Raw genomic sequence first — 21,930 nt, forward strand, 5'->3', positions numbered from 1 at the left:
AATTATCCAAAGAATAATAAAAGAGTGTAAATTGATTTCGAAGGAACATTGAGAAAAATCTACGTGAAAGATCAGTAGAAGTATGCTTTACGAACCCTAAATAGATATTCTTCTCCTCTAGGTTTGCATAGAATGGCCTTTCAAATAACTTATGATCCTTTTAAATAGGTCATTAAACTACTGTAATTTGTGCATTTTTATACATGTTTATCTCTCGACCGTGCTTGTCATTTTTGTAAAAAAAAAAAAATTGAAATATTTGTAAAATATTCAATAATTTATTTTTTAAAGAGACCAGTATTCTTATATAAATTTTTTAAGGACAATAACATTATGAAAAATACTAATTTAATTTAATTAATTAATTAATTTTAATTTTTTAATAAAAGGTTACTACTAACCAATATCCTCAATGATTTTTTAATTTATTGCTTTATAAAACGGGTTAACAGGTCTATCACGTGACCGGTAACGGTAAATCCGTTATGATTGGTCCGTCCCATGCTGGTGTTGGGAGAGATAGAAGAGAATCATGACTCAAAAAACCCTAGATTTCTTGTTTCTTCTTCTATTTTCTAATTTTCAGTAAGCCTTGCTTAGGTTCAATTTTCAGGAATCCTTAATTAACATGATCAAAAATTAGTTCAAGAAGAATGCTAACGGAATTTTTTTCACTCACATGGTTTTGAAAAATCACAAAAATGAGATTTTAAAATTATTTTTAAACTATTTTTATGTTATTATTATTTTTTAAAAATTAATTTTTTAATAGTATTTATGTTATTATCTGATCTTTGGATCTAATATTCAGTTCTTCTCCTTTTCCATCATCTTGTGTTGTTTGATCCGCTCGAGAAGGGTAAGATTCAAACTCCGAACTCGTACCTGCATCTTTCTGTTTTTTTATTGAGCGGAGAGGCACTGTTTCTGATCTGAAAGATGGATTCTTTCGTTTTTTGTTTTGTGTTTTTAATGTTTATGTTGATTTGATGAGTGTGAATCATATTTAATCGATGGGAGTTGATAACTTTGTCACTTTAGTTGATGTGTGAGTTTGAGCACAATGTTTGGTAGTTTCTTATTGTTCCTTTATTGAATTGATTCCGATTGAAAAATGGAAGCATTAACAATTTGCAATGTTGTTGTAAAACTGAAAGTCTGTCAATTTGTTTAGGGCATGAATTTGTTTTATGAACATGTTGGTGCAATGAGGGTTGTACAAAATTGGTTTCATTGCTGGGATCATTTGTAATACATCTAATTAAAATTTATGTGAAGTGAAATAAAGGCTGTCATGTGTGATGCAAACAATGCGATTATGAAGTTCTATGCTACTGATATTGCAGTTTGTGATGGGCTTAAGGTTGACTTGTAATGCTCATCTTGATTGAATTTAGTACGAGTATAAGTTCATGTGCAATACCATGCCAATGCATCTCCTCTGTTAAGTCTTTATCCCTCTGTGTTTCTCTATTTTTGTATTATATAAAGGATAAATGAATACTTTCTTTGGGCTATAGGTCAAGGCATCCCATTCTCTCCACAGATTCACACTCAAGCCAGAGGTTGTCATCCTGACTTTTACTTCTGAGTTACATCTGGCTTCAAAATTTGAGCCCAAGCTATTGATCCCGCAAGGTCAGTGTGCTATGTGTGCTCCTTCTGTCTCAAGTTTTTTCTTTTTCTTCTTTTTGGTGAAATTAGTGCTGTTAAGAAGACTTGTATGGAATCAGCTGCCTGTAACCCAATTATAGATAAAACTATATGGTTTAATCTGATGACTGAATTCAAGGTTTATGTCAGGATGAAGTTCAGTTTAAACTTTTTATAAAAAGGATTCTATTGCTTTTTGGCTAGTAACTTCAATTTTGGATTACAGGGATTGTATTTGATAATTTTTTTTAGTTGAATTATGTGTTATTAAGCATACTTTTGACCATATTGTTTCATTGGCATTCACTGATTAGAACCGCTAGTTTAAAATTTTGTATATGCAAGTACTGGTTGTTTTGAGAGCTTTTTCCGCTATTTAGTTATCCAACTCATCAAGAGTGTTATATTTTCAAGAGAATTCAATTATGTTAGTTATGTAAATGATAATTGTTTTGATCAAAAGCTTGTATAAGCTGTGATGTTATCCACTCTACTAAAAATTATTCAAATTGGCATCTTGCTCAGATTGTTCATTCATTTTTAAATTGCTTCATTTGTGTCACTTTATTTGGGAATATTTCTATTTTTTTAAGTTCCTACAAATCAATTTACCATATTTTACACTCGTGTAATTTATGTGTAAGTTTTTATATGTACTACCCACTTCTGACATATGACCATGCAGGAAAATTTGGTTTACTGCAATTTTATCTCTACTATCAATACCTAATATTAGTGAGAGATTTAGAGTTTTATGTTGCATCATCAAAATTGCTTCTAATACAGTCTTTTTTTTTTTTCTTAATTCTTTGCACTTTGCCGCAGGCTGCACTATTTCCTGGTTGAAGATTTTCATGTCCTTCTCGGGTGGATTAAATTTCATTTATAGAAATTACTCATTGTTTTGACTGCATCTGCTGATTGACACCTCCTCCCTTGCGCATTAGTTAATTTCTTACAATGTGTTCATAAAAAGATGGGTTCTTTGAAATTTTCCGTTGCCTCAGAGTTTCATGACAGAAAAAAGATTTGAGGCTTTGGGAAATGTTTATGTGTTGGCAGCTGATTGGATTGTTTGTAATTCATGGGTGAGTGGCAAGAAGCTAGTGAGCGGAAACCATTCCTATGGTGGTTTCTGAGTTGGTATGTCCTTGAAAAGAAAAGTTAATGTCCCATCTTCTTTTGTGGCCGGTTGTTTCAGATGTGGTCTTAATGATCACAATAGATTTAAAACATTCATAGTTTCTGGGATGGTTGGAGTTCATGGTAGTAAATCACTGATTGAAGTAGTTGAAGAGGCCCAATTAGTTGATCAATTAAATTTGTTGGGTCCTAGCTTAACTTTGAAAAATCCAATTTTTAAATCTGTAGATATCCAAACTAAAGCTACTATGAATGCAGAGGAGAAATATATGGCATTAGATACTTGGCATGAAAAGTCTGCGAGACAAAATTTTCGAGTCCTGTTTAATTGACAAGTGAGCAGGCAACTAATAGTGTGGAAGATGATTGTAGATCAAATGCTGTTCTATCTGCTATTGGGCGACAAATGATTGGATGCATGTTCTAAAACTGATAGAAAAAAGAACTGATGAGAAGATGATGTGCTTCATCAAATGGATAAGGAGAAATGGAAAGTTGAAGCAAAATATGTCAGTTTGTAAATTGACCATCCGAGTATCTGCTACAAAAGAGGACGGGGATACGGCTAACATACTAATATCAGAAATAATTTCTGATTCAGATTGTCAGCTGAACTCTCAAGTATTTAACCTTTTATTACAAGTGTGTGCTAAAAGAGGGCTTGTTGAGTGGGGAGCAAAGTGATTCCACATGATGTTAGAAAAAGAGGTGAGGCCTAACACTGTCACTATTGGCATGCTTATGGGTCTTTATCAGAGAAAGAGCAATCGTTCAGAAGCCGAGTTTATCTTTAGCCACATGAGGACCTGCAAAATTCACTTTTTCATGGCCTACTCATCAATGATGACGATTTACACACGCCTAGGTATGTATGACAAGTCTGAGGGAATTATCCACTTTATGGGTGGAGATGAAGCGGTTCCAGATTCGGAGAATTGGTTAGTTCGTCTTAATGCCTCCAGTGAGCGAGGTAAGCTGAAAGAGGCTGAGTCTGTATTGACATTGATGCAAGAAGCTGAATTTCCCCCAATAATTTTATGTACAACACCTTGATCACAGGTTATGGAGAGCAAACTAATGTCAAAGCTGCAGAACTTGTATTTCATAGGCTCCAAAACATAGGATTGGAGCCTGATGAAATAAAATATAGGTCCATGATTGAAGGTTGTGATTGGGCTGACTATTAGATAGAGGCTATGCAAAATTATGTGGAAATCAAGTGGTCAGGATTAAATCGTAACTGTTCAAACTTCTGCACGATGGTCAACTTGTATGCCGGGCATGGGGACGACAGTGATATTGTTCAAAACTTAGTAGATTAGATATGAGGTCGGCTTGCTGCCAATACTCGTCCATGTTGAGTAGATAAAGTTCCTCAAATTTTATTACCTTCTTTTTGTGATGGAATTTTAGTGGATCACACATCAACTTGTGTTTGTCATGTCCTATATACAATATTCCCTCTTGGATGATGCTTTCCAACCCTTGCAGGAAAAAAGGTTGAAGTCTTCAAATTATGAAGACTGGTTGTACCATTTACTGATATGTTCCTGCATGGAGGCCGGTGGTTACGAGGATGCTATTAGCAGCACATCACTTCTTCTGCGATAGATGTATTCAGTATCCTGAGCAATTCACTGAAGCAGAGGATCTTTACTTGAAGTTGAAAGCATCAGGGGTCACTTTTGATCTTATTGCTTACAGTATAGTTGTGAGAATGCATATTAAAGCAGAGCCTTTGAAGGATGCTTGTTTAGTTGTGGATATGATGGAAAACCAGAAAGATATTGTTATTTATGGATATGCTTGAATTTATTAGCAATGCGGGATGCTAGAAAAATTGGCAAATACCTACTATTTGACGCTGAGATTTGGAGGTACATGGGATGAGGCAATATATAATTGTGTGATAAATTGCTGTGGCCAAGTCTTGGTAGTGGATGAGCGCACCATGTTTCAATGAGATGATTCATTGTGGATATGTTACTAACACCATACTCCTTTTGTTCTTTTTTATCTGTCATTTTTTAATATCAAGCATTTATTATTTTTTTTCCAAAATTACCTTTAATACTTTATTCAACTCTCTTGTTGGAATTACATATGAGAGAAAAATATGGAAACATAAATTATGCGTAATTTTGGAAATATAACAAATTTTTTATAAAATTTTGTGAAATAATTAAATTTCTTGGTACGTGAGATTCGGTTAACCACGACAAATAAAAAGGAACGGAGGGAGTAACTTTCAATGTGATGCTTGATATCTATGGTATAGCAGGGTTCCTTATTTAGGCCAAGAAAATTATTCTGGATGGCTCACAGATATAGCATTTAGCTGATATTATTTCTTACAATACCATCTTATCAGTTCATGGTGAAATCAAGGATTTAAGCTGATGAGCTGTTTTCAAAAAAAAAAAGTTGATGAGCTATATTTTGTTTAAATAATGAGAGATGCTGGTTATTCTCCCTTGAAGGACACAATTCTATGTTGGATGCATATGGAAAAGAAGGTCAACTTGAGAAGTTGAATGAAGTCCTGCAGGAGATGAAAGAGTTCAGTTGTACTTCCAGTCACTAAACATACAATTTTTGATTAATATATATATATATATATATATATATATATGAAAAGAAGGGTTGGATTGAGGATGTTACTGGTGTGCTGAGCTGAATAACTTGGACTAGAACCAGATTTGTATAGCTTCAATAGTTTGATCAAGGCTTATGGAATTGCTGGAATGGTTGAAGAGGCTGTCAATGTAGTGCTGGAAATGTGAATTAAAGGAATTGGTCCTGATTGTGTGACTTGCTCTTACCTTGTGGTCACTCTCTAATAAAATGAAATTTTTTTTGGAAGCTGTCAAGAGATCACTTTGGATGAAGCATACTGGAATGCAAAGTGGAAACTTGCAAATGCTTATGTGCCATCGCTTGGTGAATCATAGAAATACTTAAGAGATATTCAGATTACTTCATAACAGTAAAAAAGATCAATTGGTACTCTAGACAAGTAAGTCTTCATCCTTAATCTATTTCTCTATGTTTTTGTGTATTTCCTATTTTTTTGGTTTTCTGATTTAAAATATCCAATAATTTTGCAATAAATCTATATTTTTAGAGATTTTTATTAAGCAAAAGTATAGCTCTTGAAGCCAAGTTTTTTTTTTTTTTTTTTTCTGACAAAGTAGATAAACCACATTTATTAGAAAGTTTAAGCAGTTACATACTAAGGTGACAACAAACAGCGCCAACAACGACTCAATCACCAAAGCCTGAAACGACCACAAACCAAAACAAGCGAAGAACAAAATCCACTAGAAGTGGAGCAACCAGATACAAGAGAAAAACAAAACACCTAGGAAAAAAGGGAAGCCAAGGTTTTCACTGCAGAATTGATGTATATTAGTTAGAGTAAACGTTTCTTCTTCCTTTTTTTTTCTGAATATATAACCTTATGAAACTTCATAATTGCAGTTGTACCCAGTAAAATTTGTAATTAAGCATATACTGGTGAACATGAAGTCTGATGTAGTAGCAGTTGTACCACAACTTAACATTGAGGTACATAAAATCTTCTTGCTTGCGTTATCAAAGAATGACTATATTTTACTTGCTTTGGTTTTTTTTCCCCTTTTTCTTTTTCTTTTTTTTTATAGACATATTCAGTAGGTCAATGTTATTTGAACATTTGGGAACATCCAAAGTACTCAGTTCTGCAATTAAGATGTTATCACCTCATCATGCTACAGTTTAATTATTTTTTAATCATTTTATTTAATCATGTGCTAGAACTGAATTGCCTTCTTTAGAATTCATACTGAATCCTGTCCTTTTGCATGAAAAAATGAAAATAATTTGTTTGTGAAGATTCATAGGTGAAACTAATATATTAGCAAAAAAGCGGCTATATCATTTATCAGAGTTTTTAAACCATTTTGCCACTATTGTTAGACACACATCTTATCTTATTTGGAATCAGATTATTTATATCATATTGAATTTCCAGATATTTGTAGTCATGGTCTCTAGTTTTATTGGTTCATAATATGATATGAGAGTTTTGAGAGTTTAAATATATAGTTTAATCTAAAAAGGAGCAACAAATGATGAAAATGATGGATTTTTTTTCTTTCTTTTTTATTAGACAATAAAAAAAGATTTAGTTACAAGATTAGTTTATTGGATTGATAAAAGAAATTAATGTTAAACTATTCCTACAATAGATGGCATATTGTTAGTTTTGCATATTTTACCTTGAAATTTACATATTTTCATATCTTTGAATAGTAATGTTATATCTTTGGATTGCATGTATAACCATAGAGCATCATGAAATTGCATATATGCCCTCAGGTAGTCTGAAATTGCATGTATAAGTGTCACATATCAAAAAAACATGCCTTAGATTTGCCCCCAATTCATGTTGTTATTTTTACTTACTGGAATTGAAAAATTATAAATTTGAATTTATATACATATTATTTTAAAATTTACTAAAAAAATTTTTTTTTTATAATTCCACTAAATGAACTAGTCAAGTGGCATGAGTTAAAGGACCTGACCACATGAGTAATCTTTTATTCCTAAAATGTAGTTGATATGTCACAGCCCATGGAAAAAATTAATATCTTCTTAAATTATAGTGTAAGCTAACATTGAAGAAAATTGGAACATACAATAAAAAAATAAAAATCTAAAGTAACTATTTGAACAAAAGAGATTATAAGACATAAATATTCAGAAAACTGAAACCTTGAAATCTTTCCCAAACATTTTGAATATTTTGAAAAATAAAATGATAAATGTATATATATATATATATATATATATATATATATATATATTGCCCTATTGATATGCTTATATCAAAAATATTAATTTTTGCTCCATGACATTCGACAATTATAAGTTGTCTCATATTGATATACTTGTGAACAAAACCTAGGGATTTATTTAGGGTTCAGATGAAAAAATCTCCATTTTCTTGATTACAAATGTGCAGGTGATGTGTTATTTGAATATGCTCTTTCATTTGGGCATGTCACAATCCTGATATGATGTAAATGAATCTGGGTTAACTATAAATATATTTTGATTATATTTAGTGGAACAAATCAACCCATGTATTATTGACATGAAAATTCTGATTTGATCACTTCCCAAGCCACCAATTTGTCTAAACCACAAACAGGATTCAATTACATTTACATTATATATATATATATATATATATATATATATTATAAGACTAAATAAATTAAAGGATTGAAAACTTAAAATCGATCATATTACAATATAAAAAAATTAAATTAAAAAACTTTAGACACTCATCCAGTGAATTTTGGCATTAGGCAGCTAGGATTTAGATAAACAGAACACTGTTTGGGTTCAAAGTTACTACAAAAATATATTATATATGAAGAAAAAAAAATACAAATTTAGTTGGTGATGTGCATGCTCAACCCCACAAACTATACATGTCAATGTTCTCAAATTTACAGGGTATGTTAGAGTTTGCAGGTGTTGCTAGATATTTGTGCTAAAGTTATTACATGAATTAGCAAGGCAATCTAGATGAATAGGTGTGTTCACACAAAGACAGTGTCTATGTGCGCGGGCCCCGCCCCCACTTGCTCCACCAAGACTTGTGCACACCCTTGACGATTTAGTGGAGTTATTGGACTCTGTTCCTCTTGTCCAGGAAAAAAAAAGACAGTGTCTATCTGTTTACATACAAACTGTATATGTTCCTCATTCATGAAATATTCTCTCTCTCACACAGCCAAACAAATCATAAGTTTGGCTATATTGTGTTCTTTTAATTTAATTGTTTATTAGTTACTTGAATTGTGGATTTATTACAAACGATTTGGAAACTATGAACTTATACTATGTGCATAGTTTATAGATAAATTAATTTAGTTTGATGAATTTGTTTTTCATCATATGTAATTGGAGTTATATTTGTTAATACAGGGACCCACCACCCTAACTTCTCCATAACTGTAGTTAGAGGGAAGGATTGACTTAAGATATATAAGGCTAGGGAGATTGGCTCTCACAGACGATGTGGGACTATGAACCAGGTTAACCACTGCGTCCCAACACCCCCCCTGGGCCCACAGCGGATGTGGGACCCAAGATCCTAGTCACGGCCGATCGGAACAGTAGCTCTGATACCATATTAATACAAAGACCCACCACCCTAACTTCTCCATAATTGCAGTTAGAGGGAAGGATTGGCTTAGGATATATAAGGCTAGGGAGATTGACTCTCACAGACGATGTGGGACTATGGACCAGGTTAACCACTGCGTCCCAACAATATTAATCATCTCCTGCAGTATAGTCGTCATGATGTGAATCATGTGATGCATTTATGGTGTTTGTTGTTTGTCTTGGTAATGGTTCTTCTTGATATTTGATTTGTTTGATGGACATTGAATCTTGTAAAATTCTGTCTTTTCTTGATGGAGGAACTATGTCCTGGCATCAGAAAAAGAAAAGAAAAAAAGAAAAAAAAAACACTATGAACTTATAGATAGATTAATTTAGATTCATTATAGAATTGTAGTTATATTAAATCATCTCCTGCAGTATAGTTGTCATGATGTGAATCATGTGATGCATTTATGTGTTTGTTGTTTGTCTTGGTTATGGTTCTTCTTTGATATTTGATTTGTTTGATGGAGGAACTATGTCCTGGCATCAGAAAAAGAAAAAAAAAAACGTTGTTTTGCTGATAAGAGATGCTATAAGGGAAACTATTTTAAAAATCAATTAGAGATGTATGTGGACTTCATTGCAAGACTCTGATGCCAATTTAAGGTTTTTGAGCAGTCTGTTACAGATTGGATACTGATATATCTGCATGATTCTGCATGTCTTGATAACACAATGGAATGAAGATTAAACACTTGACTATTTTTGGTTTCTTCGAGTTCTTTTCAACAAATTCTCATCCAATGGATGCAAGTATAAACTTAAAATCAAGGCACAGATAATTTTTCTGCTAAGTAGTTATCATGCCATGCTTTGGTGTATTTGAAACTCTTTGAGGCTTATTCTACCTCAAAATTTCCGAGGCTTTGAAAAGTTGCAGATTCTTCACCTCTCCAATACATTGCTTTTGCTAGATGGATTCAAGAATTTGATTTTTAGCAGCCCTTGGTTAAAGGTTTTACAAATATGTTTATTGTGAGATTGCAATAATTTTAGATTTCACTCAAACTTTCTCTGATTTTTAAGGATCATGCATATTGCCAATCATCTCCATTTGGTGACCTCTTTATTGAATGATGCATCCATCATCCTACTACAATTTGGTCATCATGGAATTCAAGAGGAAAATAATCAACTTCTGAAGGTGAGCTTGATACCTTATACTGCTAAATTATTTTTTGGCAAGTTCATTTATGTGTCCAATGGGACTCATTTTCTTTTTCCTTCATTTCTCATAGGTATTACTAATTGGAAGACTTGCATACAAATGCAGCTTAGGATGGGCATCGTCATCTACTAGGCCTTCCCTGTTGCTCTGCTCTCCCCTACGCCTTGTCCTCATTGGCTTGTCTTCCTCTCTTCCTTCTTCTCTCGCTAGTTCTAGTTCAAGGAATGAAGGTTCCAAATGCACTTTCATGTCCGGGCTGGGGTACGTCAGTGAGAGGTGAGATTGGCTATTGTCTCTTGAAATTCAATCACTTGTTGAATCTCTGTTTGAAGATTGAATTCAGGCACATGATTACTGAATATGCAGTTTTCTGCTTATTTGAAAATGCTGATGTTGCACCAGAACCTGAAATATAGGTACATGAAATCATCACTTTGTGTTCAAGCCAAATTAATGACTGAGCTCATATCTCTTAATCAGTGTATTTTCTTTATAGACATTCGGCGGAAGAGCATTCTTGTACAAACATTTGAAGTTAGCTGAAGTACTTGCGGTTGGAGTTTAGATTTGATCACCTTCTCGTGTTGAAGTTCAAGAACAGTTCAGGTTTGGATACTTGATTTTCAATTCTGAAGTTTATACTCAAATGCTGCATCATTGCTTATATAAAGAGGAAAGTACAAAATCTTTAATGACCCTGCGGAAGTATAAGAAATTGCATGAAGAAGTTGAAGTCTTTTCTAATTGGCCTCAACATATTTACCAAAAATTATCCGTAGATGATGACATTCCATATGATGAACTTAAGGTTGAACTTGTGTCACCACCAAGACAGCATTGTAGTCTGTCCAAATCATCAGCAGCATCAAACATTGTGGGTGCTGGTTGCTTGTAATGGTGACTTTTCAAACATTCCCAATCTCTGGGTTTTTACTTAGCTTCTAGTTCTTGTAATAGGAAAGAACCAATCATATTCTCAAGTTGGCCTCTGTTGTGAATCTTCACCCATGTGTGAAAGCTTTTATCCTCAACCAGACATGTCATCTGTTGCCCAATTTCAGGTGTCCTGTTCCAACATTATAATGCAATAGCTATTTAATTATAACAATCTTATAATAATTATATTTAATAAATATTTATACTTAATATAAATGTAATATTATTAAAATAATTAATATTTAATTATAACAATCATATAATAATTATATTAAATAAATATTATTTCAAATATAAGTCATAACTTAATAAGTAATTTAAATAATTAATTATAATAATTAAAATTTTATTTAAAATATTCAATAAACAACAAAATTTATTTCTTTACATTAAGGGCATAAAAGTAACTTTATATTATATTTTTTCATTACTTTTTTAATTTTTAATAAATTATTTTTCTACTTTTCTCATTCCCCATAAATTACTTCTCTAATCAAACACTATTTTCATTATTATCCCCTACAAATTCCTTTCCCCCCTCCTTCGTTATTTCATTCCCTTTCATTCCATTACCATAATTTAAACGCATATTTAGAAACAGGATGATAAATCTAAAATTTCTATTTATCAAATTAAAAAGCAAGTGAATAAAGAATTCATAAATATATTTACACAGCCAAGGTCAATGGGTCTTGATCAATTTCCTTGAGATTTCAGTTTGAAAAAAGGATGATAAATCTAAATTTTCTATTTATCAGACTAAAAAGCAAGTGAATAAATAAAATTTAATATATTACAACGATGAAAGGTTTTGTGAAGATGGTATTTAACTGCTAATTACTTCTGAAATCATCAGGACCAATAACCAAAATAATTATTTGGCATTTTTTTTTTGTTGAAAGAAAAAATCCTTTTTTTTTAATGAATGAAACATTTATTTATTTGTATTTCTGCCAACTTCAAGTCACTATGAATTATGCAACATCATTTTCTTACAAATTTACTTTTTAACTTATTATTAGTTAGAATGCAATAATTTAATATTTATGCATTTTTTTATTAAAGAAAAATTCTTTTTTTTTAACGAATGAGACATTTATTTATTTATTTTGTATTTCTGCCTAGTTCAAGTAATTATGAATAATGCAACATCATTTTCTTACAAATATAATGTTTTAACTTATTATTAGTTAATATGCAAACTTAATACTTAAACCTCAATTATGAAAATTTTAATATATACCCTAATATAATATTTATTTATTTTTGGTTGGAAAAAAATAATTATGTGTAGGTTTTACAAAACTTTATTTATTTGTTTTTATAACGTTACTAATTTCTCAAGGGTATTTTTTTTTTGTTAAAATAAAAATGGGATGAAGGTGGTGATTTCCCGCCGTGGTGAACCTTATAAACTAGAAGCCGAAGATCCAGTGAGACATAAACCGCTTGATCGGAGAAGAGGAGAGAAAGCCAAGAAATTTGGGGCGTTGAAACCATGGCCACTGAGAATTGAATCATTATCAAGCCTTCAATCGAGCTTTTTTTCATGGCGATTATCACTTTCAAAGCATAATTGAAGCATTAAACCCCTTTCATTTCATGGTATGGTTGGTTTGATTGGTGTTGTGATTTTTAATGTTTGAATACAGCTTTGATGGAAAACTCTGGAGTTTCTTGGTGAAATTTGGTTATTAGTTTAGTGATTCACATTTGTTCTTGGTCTTTTTGACCTGATCTTCTTGATTGCGGTTTTCTAGAGCCAAGAAATTTAGAGTATTGAACCAAGAATTGGGTATGTTCTTTTTCACCAGCGTTATCATTTTCTCCATGATCAAACCTTCGATTGAACTCTAAACCCTCCCATTTCATGGCCATTATCATTTTTAAACCATATATTGAATCTTTAAACCCCTCTCATTTCATGGCAAAAACCTAATGTTAATTTCATTTTGCATGGTTTATTTGATTGGTAGCGTTCTCTTTACTAGTAGGGTCACTGTTCATGTTGAGTGTCTTAAGATAGTTTTTTTTTTGAAGCTTGTGTTTCTGCCATGACTGCATTATTCAATTCTCGCTTCTGAAGAGCTTCTTGTATGATTTGGGTGCTTGGATTTCATCTGCATGCTGCAATGACGTTTGTAGGCTTAAGATAACTTGTTACACAACACATGGTTAGATATTAGGTGTTAAGCACAGCTTCTTATCCTTTTCCTGATGGCTATAGGAATATCAAGATATAATCACCAAAATAGTCCATGTACTTTTCTCTCTCTTCTTTTGGTCCCTCTACTCAGAAATGATCCTGACTAGTCCTTTTACTTTTGAAAATGTGTCCATTTAGTTAAAAATGCTCTCAAATAGTCCCTCCACTTTTAATAATGGCCCAACTAGTCCCTAGTTGGCCCATTATTAAAAGTGGAGGGACTAGTTAGGAGCATTTCTAACTAAGTAGGCACATTTTTAGAGAGACTAGTCTGGAGCATTTTTGAATAGAGGGACCAAAAAAAATAGAGAGAAAAGTAGAGGGACTAATTAGGGTATTATACTGAACATCAATATCATTTTTTTCCATCACCTTTTTGAACACCATTCAAAAAGTCATCATCAATGACACTGTTCTGCTAAATATTAGTTAAATATTACATCCTCGTAGTCAGATAATTAAAGGCATCAATGCCATTTTTCCTTCTTTTTCCCTAGCATTCTCTTTTTCTCCATGATCAAACCCTCGATTGAACTCTAAACCCTCCCATTTCATGGCCATTATCATTTTTAAACCATATATTGATCTTTTAAACCCCTCGCGTAGCTTGTTCTGTTCAATGTCTGTATCTGTATGGGGGAGAGAACCACTTAAAATAGACAATGAAAATTTACCTTTCTTAATCTTAAAAAGAAATATTAATAATAAGGTATTCTTTTTTTCATTTTTTTCAAAGGGTACATATAAAAATAAAATTTATAATAATGTAATAAATCGGATGCAATACTTTCGTACGTACTTTCAAAATAAATACACTTACATGTATCCTCATGAATCGGAAAATACTGTGCTATTTCCTCTGCTTGTATTAGTACTATTTACTTTGGTCGTTGGATTAATAGGAATTCCTTTTGATCAAGGAGTAATATATTTTGCTCCTAATGCTTCTTGCAAAAACCTAATGTTAATTTCATTTTGCATGGTTCGTTTGATTGGTAGTGTGATCCTTAATAATTGAATGCACCTGTGATAAAAAACTCTGGAGTTTCTTAGTAAAAGTATGTGAAATTTGGTTATGATTTTAGTGATACACATTTGTTCTTGGTCTTTTCATCTGAGTTTCTTGCTTGATGTTTTCTAGGATTTCATATCTTTTATTAATGTTGCTTTTGATCTGTTCATGTGCTGACTTTCTTTGAGTGCAGATTAAAATTGTCTGCTTCAAAGGATGTAATTTTACAGCCACGTAGTAGGCCTTCCTGCAATCAAAATGTTTCAAGTGCTATAAAAACATCAAGGATGACTCGGCGAGAAAGAGTCACAGGAAGGATGATCATTTATAGTAGCATTGTAGCAGATGTCACAATCATTTGGCTGATGATGTACTTTCTTGAGGGACAAAGGGTTAAATTTTATGAGGCTGTGGAGATAGGGGTAGGTCAGGAGCTAGTGGTGATGGCGATGGTGTTGATGCTGAACTTGACTGATAGCTGGTAGTTGATACTGGATTATGTTGTTTTGCATGAAAAAATGTAAATGTTAGAAGATTCTTAGGTGTAATTAAAATCTTGGCCAAAGAGTTGCTAGCAATTTTTTTAAAATCGGACTGATATCGAATCAGTCTCATATTTGGTTCACGAGTCAGTCGGTCTGACTGGATGACCCATTCCAGTTGGACTGTATGATCTCATAAATAAATAAATATCATGTTAAATATTTTTTAATTACTATTTCATTTCTTAAAACAACTTTCTAAAATTTAAAATATGAAATATGTTAATTTATATTATGATAAATTGAAGTCTTTTATTTATTAAATTATAATATTATTTATCATATGTCATCTATATCATACAGGAGTATTAAATTATTTGAATATTTAATTTTTAAAAATACAAATAAATTATCTTTTTCAATAAATCAAACAATTTTACTTTGAAATATTAGTTATAAAAATATAAAATTAATAATAATAAATATCCTATCTTATTTTAATTTAAATATTATAAATTCTGTCCATTTCTCATATATATATATACATATATGTATATATATATATATATATATATATATATATATATATATATATATATATATATATATATATATATATATATATATATATATATTAGAGTAGAAGACCAGCATGATATGTGGCAAGCGACAATGAATAATTTTCTACCAAAACGTAAATAAAATATTATATCTCATTCATTCGTTGTTGAAAATGACAGAGTAATGATATTTTTACCGAATACGTTTCGCAATGTGATGCTAAGTTAGCATCTCTATCAGCATCTACACCATTCTCTCTCTCTCTCTCTCTCTCTCTCTCTCTCTCTCTCTCTTTCTCTATTCTTTTTTTAAATAAAATTTTCTTTAGCATTTAAATCCCAAATTTAAACTCTTAATTATAAACGGTAAACCGAAAACTTTCTCCCTAAATCCTAGATTATAAATCTCAAACCATTTGCTTAGGGTTCAAGGTTTAAGGTTTAGGGCTTAGGATTTAGTGTTTAGAATTTTAAAGTTTATTATTTAAATTTTAAGTTTTTAGAATTTTCAATATCAATTCCATAGTATTTGGGCTTAAAATTTTAGAATTTAAAATATGATTTTATAATTTTAAGAATTTAGAAATTTTAAGGTCTAAATTTGAAGGTTACATAAAAAAAGAATAACGTGGATGATGACATGGATAGCAAATTTGCATTCATGTCATTCAGGAAACCTAAATTCCCAATATGAAATAAATTTACAAGTTTACTAAAATTTTAAAAAAATAATTAAAGACTATGAACAAACTACTTATCAACTATTGAAGTTGAATAAATCTATTAGATTATTATTATGTAGCCAAGTGAAAAAACTTACAATATCATTATTACATTAATTAACTTTGAAGAACATTAAGAATAAAGAACAATTTAGGCTAACAACTACCAATAAATACAAATAAATAACTAAAATTACTTTTATAATATAGAAAAATTAATATGATATTTTTATAAATTTTGATATTATGCTAAACTTTAAAATCAAATATAGATGAAAAATAGATGAAATTTGATTTACCTAATACTAATTAAGCACAACCTATTATTAATTGAGTACTAAAACTTAAAAAGCAAATTATAATTTTAAAAAATATTGATAGTTTCAAAATTTATTGAAACTTTGATATAAGAAATATGAACTTCAATTAATTGTAGATCATTTGAGGGGTTGTATAATTACAACAAATTAAAAATATTTGTTATTTTAGTTCTAAATTAATTACAAATTAATTACAAAATTATTTGCAATTTAGTCCTAAATTAATTGTGATTTATTAAAGGGAGTAAATTATAAATAATATGTAGTACAAGAGTATTGAATTCATCTTTTTTTTTTATATACACTTTTATAATGGTGATTTTTACTAATTTATAAAGGATAAATATTTTGATCACTTTAAATTATAAATATCTTTTAGTTTTAATGAAAGCAATATTGTTTGATTATATTATTTGTTATGAATATTAATATTAAATTTGTAATCACTTATTTTGATTGAAGAATCAAAAAATAATTGAAGTGATTAACCATGCATTAATTATATACACCATCAACGATCTTATTAACAATATCATTTTAGTACGTTCATAGATTGGAATTTTTTTTTTTAAGTTCTAATTTGATTTTTAAAATTTTTTTTCATAATGTTAATTTGACCTTTAGAAAACTTTTTCAAAGAAATTGGATGCGTAAATAATGAGAGAAATCAATAAATAAATCTTCAAATTTTAAATCAACATTGCTTTTTTTCTTTTTAATTTAAGCAACAATATACTTAGTTAAGTTTCAAATATTAATATCAAAATCATTTGTGGCAATTATGCCTCCAAAACGAATAATATTATTAACTTTGTCATTTTGTTTCATCTTTCCGGTGCATATCATCATGCTCGATGCAACATGGAAGCTGTACGACACTCCCATGACCGAGAAGCCCCACTAGGACCAAGAGGAAGGGAGGTTCCCTTCCATACTTAGAAAGTATTCTAAGTGTTGTAACCTTGTATAAATATGTAAAAGTGTGTGGGTCTTTCTAGACTGCTCTCCATGATCCTAGAAGAAGAGAAGGAAATTTCTAGGAAAGAGGAGAAGACTAGATATTTTGGTAGAGTTGTGTAGAGAGTTATAGAATACTCTAGAGGAACAATTGTAGCTGTCGGATCAAAACGATCCCCACCATCCATTGAGGAAGTGGAGTACAATAAATACCCCTAAGGGGTCGTTTGGTTCGCGATAATGTGAAAACATTACTGTTTATTACGTGGTAATCTGAAAGTAATCTTTTCAGATTACCACATTTGGATTGATAAAGGTGGTACTATTGATGGTAATCTGTTATTACCAACCTTGGAAGATTACCAAGAAACTTGGTAATCCCATTACCACCAAAATAGGTGGCTATGTCGGATTACCAAGTGGATGGTAGTCTGAAATATTTTTTGGACAAATATGCCCTTTATTTATAATTATTAATTTTTATACTTTATTCGTTGGATAAAAAAATTAAATTTGAATCATATTATTTTGGGAAAATGTTGAAGTTCAAAATTTTAATTTTTTTATTCAAAATTTTATTTACTTTAAATTTAAACTTGCATAAAATGGGTAGACACAAGGGTATTTTGGAAAATTTAGAACATTACTAAGTTGATTACTATGTAATATGAATTTCCAATCAAACATAGCTATCATAAATTACTACAACATTCCTGGGCATATAACATGTTGCATAAATTTCCCAAAATAAATAAATAAATAAATAAAACATAAAGTAATAAAATATTTTCAAGGGTTGTTTCTGAACGTTTTCACGCCTCTTCACTTCATAGCAGTTGTGATGCGAAGAGGTTTCTCAAATTTATAAATACCCCCTCCAATCATTTTAAAATCTAATCTTGTACCTTTTTAAAAGAAAAAAACCTAACTTTTCAGAAAAATCTTCTTCCGGTATTGAGAACTCTTCTCAATCCTTCTGGTTCAACTGAGTTCTTGAGAAAGCAAAAGTGCAAATTTGTTTCTCAATCAGTAGGCATTGTATCCCAAGAATATTATTCCTCGAGACCATTTGCACCTAGTGGGAGAAATAATATTCAAGAGACAACTTCTCTTGAAGTGCCTTGCCTACACCTTTCAATTTTCTTCCTGTCTTCTTTCATTCTTTTCTTATATATAGATTCTTCATTAAGTTGCCATACCTAGTGCATTTATATCCAACAAAACATTCCCGATCTCATTGCAACGGTAATTTTATTACGTGGTAATATATCATTACCGCTAACCAAACGGCCTCTAAGGGTTTTGCCTTAGGGATGAACCAAGCAACCAAGAAGTGTTGTAAGCATTGGAGTTATTAAAGAGAATACGAAGTTTTCCCTAATATCTCAAGTCTCTTGATAAGTTCTCTTCCTAACCTTAACCTATTCAAGTTTTCTTTTCTTCTTTGGTAGGCAAACCAAGGCAAAGGAAGAGGCAAAGGAAGGAGTAGGCTGAACTTGATCGAGGGAGTGATCAAGTGCCGGCACACGACGTCCAAGTCTGTGATAGAGTGGTATCAGAGCTTTTGGGTTGAAAATCTTGCGGCGACCATGTCGAGTGAGATCGAACAAGTGGAGGTCCAAAAGGAGGTCTCTAAGAAAGGCAAGAAAGCACCAACCAAGGACAGGGCCCAAGAAGAGTTGGGGGATGTCTTGGCTAGGCTTACCAAGGTGGTGATAGTCATTACCAAAGGCGAGAAGAAGTTCGAGGAGATGGACTCGAACATGGAGGACTTACATGAGGAGATGCAAGGCGCCTTGAACATGGTGATGGACACTTGCTCCAAGAAAGTCATGGAGAGGTGCGAGCCCCTTGCTAGCAAAGCTATCTTTCTTGAATTGGAGAAGAAGGCTTTAAAGGAAGAGGTTGGTTACTTAAAGGAAGAGTTAAGGGTATTGAAGGATAAGATGGTGCTCAACAAGAGGGGCCTTAGCACAAGGTAATGTTGTTATCGCCCCTCCTTCCTTAATTCATGCTTTTCCTTCTAGGATGGAAGTGCCAAAGCCTAAACACTACTTGGGGGCAAAAGATGCCAAGGAGATATACAACATCTTGTGGAGCTTGGAGCAATGCTTTAAGGCACTTGGTGTAAAAGACACCAAGAAGGTAGATCATGCCATACTCTACCTTGGCGATACCATCATGGTTTGGTGGAGAAGATGTGGTGACATGGAGCATGGGACATGTACCATTGCTAATTGGGACAATTTCAAGGAGCTGAAGAAGCAATTCTACCCGGAGCATACCTAGAGAGATGCAAGAGCCAAGCTCCGGCGTCTCATCCAAAAAGGAAGCGTCCGGGACTACGTTAAGAAATTCTCGGAGATATTTTTGCAGATACCGAACTACCTCAGAAGGATTCTTTTTTTGACTTTTTGGATGGGCTTAGCATGTGGACAAGGATGGAAATCAAGCGTCCTTCTGAGGTTGAACTTGATCAAGGATGGGCTTAGCGTGTGGGCAAAGGAAGGAGTAGGTTGAACTTGATCGAGGAAATGATCAAGTGCCCACACGTGACATTGGTTGAAGTCCAAGTCTGTGACAATATGCACGCACATAACACTAGTATATATAGAATAACATACATGACATAACACTTGTATATATAGAATAACATAACACTAGTATATATACAATTAGAATAACATACATAGCAATATAACTGGTTTCATTGAGATCAAAAGCATAACTCTGTCCTTTGTTGTAGTGTTGCACTTCTCGTATGTCGTTTCATCTACTTGAACGTCTGCCATCCTTGATTAGTAGTAGAACACTATATACGTAAATCCCATGCAAACCCATGCATGCATTCATTAGTGTTTATATATATACATATATATATGTAATTAAATAGGTAGAAGGGTTTGTGTGGGATTCCAGCCTTTCTCATCGCTGACGGTGAACTTGTTACCAGAGATGGAGGAGGAGAAGGAGAGGAAAAGGAGGAGAGAGAGAGAGAGAAGGGGGAGATCACATAGAAAAAAAAAAATCTTTAGAAATCCGGGTTCTATCCGGTTTTGGTCTGACTAGTTTGCTGGGTTTGACCGGTTCACATCTTGGTCAACAAACACATTAAAACTGGATCGGACTGTCAGTCGGTTCCCGATTCTACCGATCATGTCCGGTCCGCTTTTAAAAACCTTGGTTGCTAGGGTTCAAAGGATTGTCAAAACATTATTTTCCCCATTTGTTGAATCATACTTAGCACAGTGATCAAGTGAATTTTTTTTCCATTGAACAGCTCAGATTCAAGTAAAGCATTATGCTACTTAGGTCCAAAATTACTACATGAATATCTTGCATAAGTTAATATACAAATTGTGTTAGTGATATACTATTGAACTTGAATGATAGCTTATAGGTGGTAGTTGATATCAATTTCTGGAGAGGATGCAGTTTGTTTTATGTTTTTCTTTATTGGGCACTAAAACTGGATTATATTGCTTTGCATGAAAAAGTGTAAATGTTGGAAGATTCATAGGTGTAAATAAAATCTTGGCCAAAGAGTTACTAAAGTTCCGCGGGTTGTCAAAACATTATTTTTCCCTTTTTATTGAACCACACACTGATCAAGTGAATATTTTTTTCTCTTAGATTCAGGTAAAGCATTTCACTACTTGGGTCGAAAATTACTACAGAAATAGCTTGCATTAGTTTTCTAAATAATTATAGGGCTCTGATCAATTAGATTAGCAATCACGGGAATTGCTATGTTGGGAATCAGATTCTCACCTATGATCGAAAGAGAAAACACAAAACAAATTAAAAGCAATCACAAAATATGTCCAGGGGCATACTAGGGTTTTCTTTGAATCAAATCACATCTCATAAGGAACTGTTTTATATAGAGAAGAAATCTATGACATATCTAGAAAAGGAAAATTACATAAACACTCCTACTCTCCTAAAAAAAATTTCTCCTATAGGCAGTGGCGAAACGAGAAACAAAATTTAGGGGGTGCTGAATTCAAATTTAAAAATTTTATGAATATTATATAACGTAATTAATTCAAATTGAGACAATAATAATCAACAATTCAAAAATAAAATATACATCCATCTACAAATTTTGGTTTCATTAGGTGTAAAAAAATTATCATATTTACATAATTAGCAAATAATTTAACTAAATGTTAAACATTAAATTGACAAATAATACAATTAAAAAAATGACTTTGCACAAATTCACAATATAAATTCATTTATGCAACAATTATTAAAAAAATAATTTATAAATAATCAATTTATTATAGTAAATAATCACAACAAATATCTAACCGTTTTCACAACAATTTTCATAACAAATAGTCAAATAAATATTTAACAAATATCAAATAATTATTTAATAAATATCAAATATTTTTAAACAACATAAATTACAAAAAAAAATTAAACAAATTAATTCAGATATAAAAATAAATTTTAAAAAAATACATAATTAGTCTATATAATGAAAGATAAAATATAAACTCAAAAGTTAGAAGAGATTGAGCAAAGAAAGAGA

The 21,930-nt window shown here is 31.7% G+C and overlaps 2 long non-coding RNA genes across 2 annotated transcripts; both read left to right on the forward strand.

Moving 5' to 3' along the window:
* Positions 1-792: 792 nt before the first annotated feature.
* On the forward strand, positions 793-4,828 carry LOC120283486. The gene is made up of 3 exons (XR_005543284.1): positions 793-859; positions 1,521-1,638; positions 2,479-4,828. It is a non-coding gene; the product is annotated as an uncharacterized LOC120283486 (long non-coding RNA).
* Positions 4,829-9,785: 4,957 nt separating this feature from the next.
* On the forward strand, positions 9,786-11,173 carry LOC120256723. The gene is made up of 4 exons (XR_005535394.1): positions 9,786-10,168; positions 10,263-10,468; positions 10,559-10,608; positions 10,689-11,173. It is a non-coding gene; the product is annotated as an uncharacterized LOC120256723 (long non-coding RNA).
* Positions 11,174-21,930: the final 10,757 nt, after the last annotated feature.

Source organism: Dioscorea cayenensis, chromosome 3, assembly GCF_009730915.1.
Source record: "Dioscorea cayenensis subsp. rotundata cultivar TDr96_F1 chromosome 3, TDr96_F1_v2_PseudoChromosome.rev07_lg8_w22 25.fasta, whole genome shotgun sequence".
NCBI classification, from domain to species: Eukaryota; Viridiplantae; Streptophyta; class Magnoliopsida; order Dioscoreales; family Dioscoreaceae; genus Dioscorea; species Dioscorea cayenensis.